The following is a 12,943-nucleotide window of genomic DNA, read 5'->3' as shown; positions in this document are numbered from 1 at the left end:
TTACTATAGCTCTGTGTGCAGTTTTAAATATGAGATGCTGATACTCTCAGAAAACCTTTGGAACATTAATATGAATTGTTGTTTTGCCTATCCTGGATTTTTGTGTTTCTAGATTAAATTTAGAATATTATTTTTTATCCTTTACAAATACCCTGGAAGTATAGTAATAAATTGTTTTAATGAGATTGCCTTTTCAATTTCAATTTACAAATTGTTATTTTATTTATAACACAAAACATAATAATAGTTCATATTCTACTTAAATATGAGAATTATACATTTTATCCAAAGAAAAAATATTTTTGGATAAACTCATTGATGTTAATTTTCATCCATAAATGAAGATGTTATTCATTCCGCAGACTAAAGACCTTCATAATACATTTTTAAAAATATCATGCAGTTAAAAGTAACATGTAAAATATACTGAAGGTTAAGTAATTTTTATTACCTATCAGATAAAGAAATCAAAAATACCAAAGGATAGTGAAATCCTCTAACTACATTGAAAATCATGAAAGAATAAAGATTTTCCCTTCAAAAATTTATTTAATTCAATGTGTTCCAGAAGCAAGATATGTAAACAGCAACCAAACAACAGAAATTGTTTCCTATTGAATTTCCATAGATGGGAGAATGAAAGATCTAGGTAGTATTTTCACCTAAAAATATAAACATATAAACCTACAATGGAGAAAAGCTTGTAAGGAAGTTAAATGTTTTGTTTAGGTAAAGCAATGCAATAAATACATTGCTTGCAAATATGAATCTGACAGTTCTTCCATACAAGGCCTTTCTTAATTACTTTCTTTGAATTAAAAGCAAAAGTATGCTTATATACAATGTAAATCTTAGTATAGCTGTAAACTTTGTACTGAAAGCAATATAAATGTAATACTTTGTGTAGGCTAGATTATGTTTAGCTCAAATGGATTCTCATATGAGACCCTCAGAAAGCTAAGATCTGACTGCCTTGGTGGATTCATTTTCTTGTTTGAATGAGTACACTACCTATCTCATTGCAAGGCATTTTTTTTTAATATTTGGTACATTTATTAGCAAAATAATTTCCACGGACCAGTACTAAAGATGGAAATTTCTATTTTTTTGTGGGGAAATGAGTGGAATGAAATCAACTTTTCTAAGACGTAGGCTAGAGGTTTCTGTAGTAACCATGTGCTTAGCCAAATGTCTTTTATGCTGTTTCTATGACTTCCTCAAGAAATTGGCAGATTAAAACTCCTTCTACTTTGAAATTCTCAGATATGCATCCTTGATCTCTCAGAATTCAGCTGGAAAATGTGCTTTACTTGTTTAGTTTTTCTTTTTTTAAAAGTATCTATTTTTTATTTATTTGATATATTTTTAATTTATGCTTCAAATGATTTCCCATTTTCTGGCTCCCCACTCCCCAAAAGTCCCATAAGCCTTCTTCCCTCCCCCTATTCCCAAATCAACCCCTTCCCACTTCCCTGTTCTGGTATTCCCCTACACTGCTGCACTGAGTCTTTCCAGAACCAGGGGCGACTCCTCCGTTCCTCTTGGACATCATTTAGTATGTTGATTATGTCTTGGGTATCCAAGTTTCTAGGTTAATATCCACTTATCAGTGAGTGCATACCATGATTGATGTTTTGAGACTGGCTTGGCTCACTTAGTATGATGTTCTCCAGCTTCATCCATTTGTCTAAGAATTTCAAGAATTCATTGTTTCTAATGGCTGAATAGTGTGTAACTATTCATTGTGTAACTATACCACATTTTTTGTATCCATTCCTCCATTGAGGGACACCTGGGTTCTTTCCAGCTTCTGGATATTACAAATAGGGCTTCTATGAACATAGCGGAGATATGTCCTTACTGCATGCCAGGGAATCCTCTGGGTATATGCCCAGGAGTGGCATAGCAGGGTCCTCTGGAAGTGTCATGCCCAGATTTCTGAGGAACTGCCAGACAGATTTCCAAAGTGGTTGTACCATCTTGCAATCCCACCAGCAGTGGAAGAGCATTCCTCTTTCTCCATATCCTTGCCAACACCTGCTGTCTCCTGAGTTTTTAAACTTAGCCAGTCTGACTGGTGTGAGGTGAAATCTCAGGGTTGTTTTGATTTGCATTTCCCTAATGACTAATGAAGTCAAATATTTCGTAAGGTGCTTCTCAGCCATTCGAAGTTCTTCATGTAAAATTTCTTTGTTTAGCTCTGTACCCCACTTTTTAATAGGGTTATTTGCTTCTCTTGGGTCTATCTTCTTGAGTTCTTTGTATATATTAGATATTAAACCTCTGTCTGATTTAGGGTTAATGAAGATCTTTTCCCAATCAGTTGGTTGACATTTTGTCCTTTTGACAGTGTCCTTTGCCTTACAGAAACTTTGTAATTTTATGAGGTCCCATTTGTCAATTCTTGATCTTAGGGCATAAGCTATTGGTGTTTTGTTCAGGAACTTTTCCCCTGTGCCCATGTCCTCAAGGGTCTTCCCCAGTTTCTTTTCTATTAATTTCATTGTGTCTGGTTTTATGTGGAGGTCCTTGATCCACTTGGAGTTGCGCTTAGTACAAAGAGATAAGAAATTCATCAATCTTACTCATAAAGTCTATATGCAATACAACTAGAAAATCTGGAGAGAATGGACAATTTCCTAGACTGATACCAAATTCCAATATTCAACCAGGATCAAGTAGATCATCTAAACAGATCCATAACCCCTAAAGTAGTAGAAGGGTTCATAGAAAGCCTTCCAACCAAAAAAAATCACAGGACCAGATGGTTTTAGTGCAGAATTCTATCAGACCTTCAAAGAAGACTTAACACCAATACTCTTCAAACTATTCCACACAATAGAAACAGAAAGAACACTACCCAACTCGTTCTACAAAGCTGCAATTATGCTGATAACCCAAACCACAAAAAGATCCATCAAAGAAAGATAATTTCAGGCCAATATCCTTTATAAATATCGATGCAAAAATACTCAATAAAATTCTTGCCCACCGAATCCAAGAACACATAAAAATGATCATCCACCATGATCAAGAAGGCTTCATCCCAGGGATGCAGTGATGGTTCAATATAAGGAAATCCATCAATGCTATCCACTACATAAACAAACTCAAAGAAAAAAAAACCACAATATCATTTCATTAGATGCTGAACAACCATTTGACAAAATTCAGCATTCTTTCATGCGAAAAGTCTTGGAAAGAACAGGAATTCAAGGCCCATAACTAAACATAGTAAAAGCAATATACAGCAAACCGGTAGCCAATATCAAACTAAATGGAGAGAAACTTGAAGCAATCCCACTAAAATCAGGGACTAGACAAGGCTGCCCCTCTCTCTCAATATATTTTCAATGTAGTTCTTGAAGTCATAGCTAGAGCAATTAAACAACAGAAGGAAGTCAAAGGGATACAAATTGGAAAGGAAGAAGTCAAACTATCACTATTTGCAGATGATATGATAGTATACTTAAGTAACCCAAAAAACTCTACCAGAGAACTCCTACAGCTGATAAACAACTTCAGCAAAGTGGCTCATTATAAAATCAACTCAAGCAAGTCAGTAGCCTTTCTATAATCAATGGATAAGCAGACTGAGAAAGAAATTAGGGAAATGATACCCTTCACAATAGCTACAAACAGCACAAAGTGTCTTGTGGTGACTCTAACCAAACAAGTGAAAGACTTATAGGACAAGAACTTCAGATCTTTGAAGAAGGAAATCAAAGAATACCTCAGAAAATGGAAAAAATCTTCCATGCTCATTGATTGGCAGGATTAATATAGTTAAAATGGCTATCTTGCCAAAAGCAATCTACAGAGTAAATGCAATCTCCATCAAAATTCCAACTCAGTTCTTCATAGAGTTAGAAAGAGCAATTTAAGTGAGGTAACCCAGACTCAAAAGATGAATCATGGTATGCACTCACTAATAAGTGGATATTAACCTAGAAAACTGGAATACCCAAAACATAATCCACACATCAAATGAGGTACAAGAAGAATGGAGGAGTGGCCCCTTGTTCTGAAAAGACTCAGTGAAGCAGTATAGAGCAAAATCAGAACAGGGAAGTGGGAAGTGTTGGGTGGGAAAACAGGGGGAGGGAAGGGGACTGATGGGACTTTCGGGGAGTCGGGGTCCAGAAAAGGGGAAATCATTTGAAATGTAAATAAATATATCAATAAATTAAAAAATATATATTAAAAAAAGAAAGAGCAATTCTCAAATTTATCTGGAATAACAAAAAACCCAGGATATGTAAAACTATTCTCAACAGTAAAAGAACTTATGGGGAAATCAGTATCCCAGACCTCAAACATTGCTACAGAGCAATAATGATAAAAACTGCATGGTATTGGTACAATATCAGGAAAGTAGATCAATGGAATAGGTTTGAAGACCCAGAAATGGACCCACACACATATGGTCACTTGATCTTCAACAAAAGAGCTGAAGGTATCCAGTGGAAAAAAGATGCCTTTTCAAGAAATGGTGCTGGTTCAATTGGAGGTCAACATGCAGAAGAATGAGAACTGATCCATTCTTATCTCCTTGTACTAAGCTCAACTTCAAGTGGATCAAGGACCTCCACATAAAACCTGACACACTATGCTTCACTTGTTAGAGTTCATAGAATAATTCTGGACCTTCCAGGTTATCTATACAAATCTTAATCCTTATTATCAAAACAGAAAGTAATAGTCCATTAAATCTAATTATAGCTCAATCTGTTCTTTATAAAAGTTTAGAGAATTTGTATGTGAATATTTTCAATGACTTTTTTTTTATCTACAACATTCTATCACATCAGCAAACTTCACATAATTATTCAATCACTCTTAGGTAAAAATCTCTTTTAGATTTAAACTTATAATGATAATAAGACATTAAAACTCCATTTATTACCTATATAACAAGGCAATTTGATTCTCATCTAATACTTTGGATAACATGTATAGAAATAGATTTTAGAAAATACAAATAGGAATTGTGTTACAAAATTGTTAAACTTCTAATAGGGAAAACCAATTAATTTGTCTATATGACCTCAAAATTCACTATATGCTATTTTTTGTTTTTTTGTTTTTTTTATTTTATACATATATATATATACATATATATATGTGTATATATATATATATACACATATATATATATATATATTTGGTGTATGCATGGGTGAAGGGATGAATGTGTTCATGTGGTGGAAGGAAACAACAGTCCATTTTCTCCATTTCTTCCATGCTGCTCAAGTATGAAACTTACATCATCAAGTTTGCAAGAATGCAGGTTTATCAGCTCAATGTATGTGTTATTCTTGAAAATGGAACATTTTCTTGCAAAGTAAACATCTTTCACTTAAACAGTAAATATGAGAATGTTGTTCTTAAGAGACCTAATATTGCTTATCTCTGAATTCTGTAACAATATTTTGGATACTAGATTATTACAGTCATCCTTAATAAAAAGGGCAAAAATAAAAGCAACCTGCGATAAGAAGAGTTGGTGGAGAGACTAAGTGAGTTTGCTGTGAGATTTTGTGTCCCAGTGATGCCACAAGTTACATCTATAGTGTCTCACCAATATTTCTACTCAAACATGACCTTAACAATCATAACAAGAATTTACATACTAATGTTTATAAGGATTGGGGACACTTCAACCCATCATAAAGAACTATAGGCAATTGGTTTTTCTAGAGAAGAACACAAAAATTGCTTTGTCAGTACCAATTAGACAAACCAGAAAACATATCTAATTAATATTGTAGGACTAGGAAATGTACAACTATATATTTAGGAATATATATGTTTGTATATGTACTTATAAGTATATAACAACAATTAATGAAAAAGTAGCGATGGGTTTTAAGGAAGGCAAGTGGTTATATGTGGGATGGTTTGGATAAAGGAAATAGTGCTGGGAAATGATGTAATTATATTATAATATTAAAAAATAAAGGAGATAATTAAAATAGATATGCTGTAAAGAATTTTAAAATTTAAAGAGAATAATAGGAAACTTCTTTTGCAAAGAAAGTATAATATGTGTATAGGCTAAACATTCATATATGATTATGGTTTCTAATAAATTTCCATTTTCTGTCATAAGACATTTAAAATACTTGGAATCCCATTAACAATAAGCTTTTTACATGCTGACTAGATACTTGGTAGGGGGTTTCAGGTTTGGGATGGTATGTGGTAATGATCCAGAAAAAAAAAGCATGCCATAAAGAATTTGACACTATTTATATCCAAGAGCTTAGAATTTGAAGGCAGAAATGAATATCAATCATTAATGGATATATTTATTATATCTATGTGCCAAAACCTCCATAAAAATCCAAATGACCAAGTTTTGGGAACTAGATTGCTTCAACATTTGGAGGGGTTATTATGGCATGAAAGCAGTAGACCTCTTCCCTGAACTTTACTCATGCCTTTCTTTCACCTGAGTATTCATATATAACTTTCTTGATGCTTTTCATAAGTATGTTAGAACACAATTTGTTCTTAAAGTCCTTGGTACCTCCTTAACTATTTAAGCAAAGTGAAAGGACAGTATGAACTCCTAACTTATTGCCTGCAGATAAAAAAATAGACATCACAAAATAAGACATTATACAAGCATTGAAAGTAGAAAGCATTCTTTAAAAATTGAACTATTATCGTAAGGGACATAATTCTATCTCTAGGTAGACAGAGGACATAAGAGAGTGAGTCAAATTATGGCACATCCACTTGGTGTTTACAGATGTATTAATAATTAATGGAGAGAAATCCTGACACATTTTACTAGCTCAGGTGTGAAATGTGTAATGTTGAGTTAATCCTGATTATCAACAGAGCCATTTATCAGTCAAAATCATAGGAGTTACAAGTTAGAGCAAATTATTACTGTACTGCTCATGATTCAAGATAGGCAAGGATTACCTACAAGCTCAATCACTGGAAGATTTTGATTTCCCATTTCTTTCTACCATTTTTTTAATTTTTTAAAAAAGATTTATCAGTTATTATATGTAAGTACACCTTTTAGACACAACAGAAGCAGGTGTCAGATCTCATTATATATGGTTGTGAGCCACCATGTAGTTGCTGGGATTTGAGCTCAGGACCTTTGGGAGAGCAGTCAGTGCTCTTACCCTCTGAGCCATCTCACCAGACGCTCCTTCTACCTTAATAGTTGAAACTTGTTCAGATTTTTCAAAGTTGAATTACAAGTCTGTTTTTTACTACATGACACAGGGAACATTTTCTTTGCTGTAGGCCTTATTTTTCTCATTTATAAAATTAAAACAATGAAAATTCACAATTTCTAGTGTTGCATTGAAGTATAAGGATAGCATTAATTCATATAAAGCATATATAAAAATACTTTCTAGATTTATGTATTTAATTTTAGGGATTTATTTCATGGTTTACTTATCATTTAATAGATTTTTTAAAGTTCTATGGAGTAAATACCTTTTCCTCCAAAATACATCTTTATATATGCCTTTTCTATGCAAAGTTTCGTTATCTTGCTTTTCTTAAAATATTTTGGTTTCTGATTGTTTGAATTACTTAACATTAAAGCTTGTTTTTTCACACTCAGTGGCTTGTGAATGTCCATTCTAATTTTACAGTGACACTAAAATCCACAGGAACCTCTCTGTGCCTAAGACATTCTCATGGTTTTTGCCTTTGGTTTATCCAATTCAGAAAATCATTCAACTTTTGAGAGAAGGTTTACCAATCTCCTGAACGAAAGGTTAACACATCAGCAGCCCAGAGATCACTAGCCAGCATGATAGACAACAAAAAGAGGATTTGAGACCTGTACACTTTCTCTCTTTTCTACAAAAATTGAATTGTTCTTATTGTATTGTTCCACTCGGACTACTATGATGAAGGTTTTTCACCTGAATAATGTATAAATGCATGCCTCACAGTTACATAAGTTCAGAGGTCCCAAGTCACAGTTCAAAAGATTTTTGCATCACTTATTGACAGTTCTTTTCTACCAAGTTGAAGAAGAATAATGTGCATAAAGCCAGTCACATTCAGATCAACAGATGTAGAACTGATATCATGGTTTTGTTCTTCTGCAACTGAAATATCATTTTTGTAAAAAGAAAACATCATAAGAAGATATTATTATTTTCCTGCTTGTCCTGTTTTGTCACAAAGGTGTTATTAGCATAAAATACCTGTACTTTTTCTTTAAATATGATACTAAAATGGTCTTAGGCAATATTGAATTTCTCAGCAACATAAGAGTTCTGTATTAGTATATGGCTAAACAGAAACATGAGGGAAGCAGATGTTTCTTCTTTAAACCACTTTTGTAAGAACTTTTTCACAAATGAAGATTGAGGAGTTCTGATCATCAATTACTCTTAGTCAAATACTCTTTTATAAACTGAATGTTATTTTTATTAAAGAATCACATAAACCTTTTATCCTTATTATTTTACTTTTCCTTAAAAAAAATAACTTCAGAGACTTAAAAGCTCTGAATTTTCTTGAAAACCTGGTGTAAGAAGAATTGATAGCACATTAATTTTCTGAAATGATATCATGTTTATCTAATCATCAATTGTTAAGAAAATATGCATAAAATTGGTGAATCTTAGACTGTAAGTCAGTGTTAAATTTAAAAAGATTATCCAACACAGTTGAGTTCTGGGATATTCACATTGGCATCATCCTTTAAGACTATGTACTCATGTATATAAAATATGGAATACTGCATAGTACATTAGGTATAATTTTTCACTTAGAATTTTGGATGAATTCTCATATTATAATCAGGTATTTATACATAGCTTTGATCTTCTACACATTTTTTCAATGTCTATTTGTTTTGCTAAATGGTCTAAGTTCTTCTCGGTATTTTGTATGGTTTTTATATCAACTGATCAACTAAAGACAAAAAGGAAGTTTTCTGATCTCATGAAGAGGGTAGAGGAAAAATTTGGGAATATGAGTTTATGCTCACTTAAAATAATAAAAAATAGGTTTCTTACAAACTAAACACTCTATTCTCTTGAATGCCTTTGCTCTGCACTTAAAATTAACAAAAAAAATATAGACACAGCAGGCAAATCTTCAACTGTTACACAATGATAACACTCTTCAGTGGCTGGATTTTCAGATTGGCAACATCTTTTAAGATTCTTCTTTTAAAATTCGATATATTTTTTATTTACATTTCAAATGAGTTCCCCTTTTCTGGCTTCCCACTCCTAGGATGTCCCATAAGCTTTCTTCCCTCCCCCTATTCCCCCATCCATCCTTTCCCACATCTCTGTTCTGGTATTGCCCGATACTGCTACACTGAGTCTTTCCAAAACCAGGGGCCACTCCTCCATTCTTCTTGGACATTATTGATGTGTGGATTATGTTTTGGGTATTCCAGTTTTCTAGGCTGTTATCCACTTATTAGTGAGTGGATACCATGATTGATCTTTTGAGACTGGGTTACCTCACTTAGTATGAGGTTCTCCAGCTCCATCCATTTGTCTAAGAATTTCATGAATTCATTGTTTCTAATGGCTGAATAGTATTCCATTGTGTATATATACCACATTTTTTTGTATCCATTCCTCCGTTGAGGGACACCTGGGTTCTTTCAAGCTTCTGGTTATTATAAATAGGGCTGCTATGAACAGAGTGGAGCACGTATCCTTATTACATGCTGGGGAATCCTCTGGGTATATGCCCAGGAGTGCTATAGCAGGGTCCTCCAGAAGTGTCATGCCCAGTTTTCTGTGGAACCACCATACTGACGTCCAGAGTGGGTGTACCAATTTGCAACCCCACCAGCAGTGGAGGAGTGTTCCTCTTTCTCCACACCCGCTCCAACACCTGCTGTCTCCTGAATTTTTAATCTTAGCCATTCTGACTGGTGTAAGGTGAAATCTCAGGGTTGTTTTAATTTGCATTTCCCTAATGACTAATGAAGTTGAGCATTTTTTAAGATGCTTCTCCACCATCTGAAGTTCTTCAGGTGAGAATTCTTTGTTTAACTCTGTACCCCATTTTTTAATAGGGTTGTTTGGTTTTCTGGAGTCTAACTTCTTGAGTTCTTTATATATTGGATATTAGCTCTCTATCTGATGTAGGATTGGTGAAGATCTTTTCCCAAATTGTTGGTTGCCGATTTGTCCTCATGATGGTGTCCTTTGCCTTACAGAAACTTTGTAATTATATGAGGTCTAATTTGTCAATTCTTGATCTTAGAGCATACAGTATTGGTGTTCTGTTCAGAAACTTTCTCCCTGTACCGATGTCCTCAAGGGTCTTCCCCAGTTTCTTTTCTATTAGCTTCAGAGTGTCTGGCTTTATGTGGAGGTCCTTGATCCATTTGGATTTGAGCTTAGTACAAGGAGACAAGGATGGATCAATTCCCATTCTTCTGCATGCTGACCTCCAGTTGAACCAGCACCATTTGTTGAAAAGGCTATCTTTTTTCCATTGGATGTTCTCAGCCTCTTTGTCGAGGATCAAGTGGCCATAGGTGTGTGGGTTCATTTCTGGATCTTCAATCCTGTTCCATTGATCCTCCTGCCTGTCACTGTACCAATACAATGCAATTTTTTAACATTATTGCTCTGTAGTATTGCTTGAGGTCAGGGATACTGATTCCCCCAGACTTTCTTTTGTTGCTGAGAATAGTTTTAGCTATCCTGGGTTTTTTGTTGTTCCAGATGAATTTGATAATTGCTCTTTCTAACTCTGTGAAGAATTGAGTTGGGATTTTGATGGGTATTGCATTGAATCTGTTTATTGTTTTGGCAAAATGGCCATTTTACTATATTGATTCTACTGATCCATGAGCATGGGAGGTTTTCCCATTTTTTGAGGTCTTCTTCCATTTCCTTCTTCAGAGTCTTGAAGTTCTTGTCATACAGATCTTTCACATGTTTGGTAAGAGTCACCCCAAGATACTTTATACTGTTAGTGGCTATTGTGAAGGGGGTCATTTCCCTAATTTCTTTCTCAGCCTGCTTATCCTTTGAGTATAGGAAGGTCACTGATTTGCTTGAGTTGATTTTATAACCTGCCACTTTGCTGAAGTTGTTTATCAGCTGTAGGAGTTCTCTAGTGGAGTTTTTTGGGTCACTTAGGTAGACGATCATGTCGTCTGCAAATAATGATAGTTTGACTTCTTCCTTTCCAATTTGTATCCCTTAGACTTTCTTATGTTTTCGAATTGCCCGAGCTAGTACCTCAAGTACAATATTGAAAAGATAAGGAGAAAGAGGGCAGCCCTGTCTAGTCCCTGATTTTAGTGGGATTGCTTCAAGTTTCTCTCCATTTAGTTTGATTCTGGCTACCGGTTGCTGTATATTGCTTTTACTATGTTTAGGTATGGGCCTTGAATTCCTGTTCTTTCCAAGACTTTAAGCATGAAAGGATGCTGAATTTTGTCAAATGCTTTTTCAGCATCCAATGAAATGACCATGTGGTTTTTTTTCTTTGAGTTTGTTTATGTAGTGGATGGCATTGATGGATTTCCGTATATTGAACCAACCCTGCAGCCCTGGGATAAAGCCCACTTGATCATGGTGGATGATCGTTTTGATGTGTTCTTGGATTCGGTTGGCAAGAATTTTATTGAGTATTTTTGCATCGATGTTCATAAGGGAAATTGGCCTAAAGTTCTCTTTCTTTGTTGGATCTTTGTGAGGTTTTGGTATCAGCGTAATTGTGGCTTTGTAGAAGGAATTGGGTAGTGTTCCTTCTGTTTCTATTTTGTGGAATAGTTTGAAGAGTATTGGTGTTAGGTCTTCTTTGAAGGTCTGATAGAATTCTGCACTGAAACCATCTGGTCCTGTGCTTTTTTTGGTTGGAAGACTTTCTATGACTCCTTCTATTTCTTTAGGCATTATGGGACTGTTTAGATGGTCTAGTTGGTCCTGATTTAATTTTGGTATTTGGTATCTGTCAAGGAAATTGTCCATTTCCTCCAGATTCTCCAGTTGTGTTGAGTACAGGCTCTTGTAGTAGGATCTGATGATTTTTTGGATTTCCTCAGTTTCCGTTGTTATATCTCCCTTTTCATTTCTAAGTTTGTTAATTTGGATACTTTCTCTGTGCCCTTTGGTCAATCTGTCTAATGGTGTATCTATCTTGTTGATTTTCTCAAAGAACCAGCTCCTGGTTTTGTTGATTTTTTGTATGGTTCTCTTTGATTCTACTTGATTGATTTCAGCCCTGGGTTTGATGATTTCCTGCCTTCTACTCCTCCTGGGTGAAATAGCTTCTTTTTGTGCCAGGGCTTTCAGGTGTGTCATTAAGCTGGTAATGTATGCTCTCTCCATTTTGTTTTTGGAGGCACTCAGGGCTATGAGTTTTCCTCTTAGCACTGCTTTCATTGTGTCCCATAGATTTGGGTATGTTGTGTTTTCATTTTCATTGTGTTCTAAAAGTCTTTAATTTCTTTCTTTATTTCTTCCTTGACCAAGGTATCATTGAGTAGAATATTGTTCAGTTTCCACGTGTATGTGGGTTTTCTGTTGTTTCTGTTGCTATTGAAGACCACTTTTATTCCATAGTGATCAGATAGGAGGCATGGGATTAGTTCGATCTTCTTATATTTGTTGAGGTCTGTCTTGTGACCAATTATATGGTGGATTTTAGAGAAGGTACCATGAGGTGCTGAAAAAAGGGAATATTCTTTTGCTTTAGGATAGAATGTTCTATATATATCTGTTAAATCTAATTGGTCCAAAGCTTCAATTAGTGTCATTGTGTCCCTGTTTAGTTTCTGTTTTCCTGATCGGTCCATTGAGGAAAGTGCAGTGTTGAAGTCATCCACAATTATTGTGTTAGGTGCAATGTGTGCTTTGAGCTTTAATAAAGTTTCTTTTACGAAAGAGGGTGCCTTTGCATTTGGAGCATAGATGTTCAGGATTGAGAGTTCTTCTTGTTGTATTTTTCCTTTGGCCAG

Source organism: Apodemus sylvaticus, chromosome 12 (assembly GCF_947179515.1).
Source record: "Apodemus sylvaticus chromosome 12, mApoSyl1.1, whole genome shotgun sequence".
In the NCBI taxonomy this organism is placed as follows: domain Eukaryota; kingdom Metazoa; phylum Chordata; class Mammalia; order Rodentia; family Muridae; genus Apodemus; species Apodemus sylvaticus.
The sequence above is the reverse complement of the archived record's forward strand: the minus strand, read 5'-3'. Positions refer to the sequence as shown.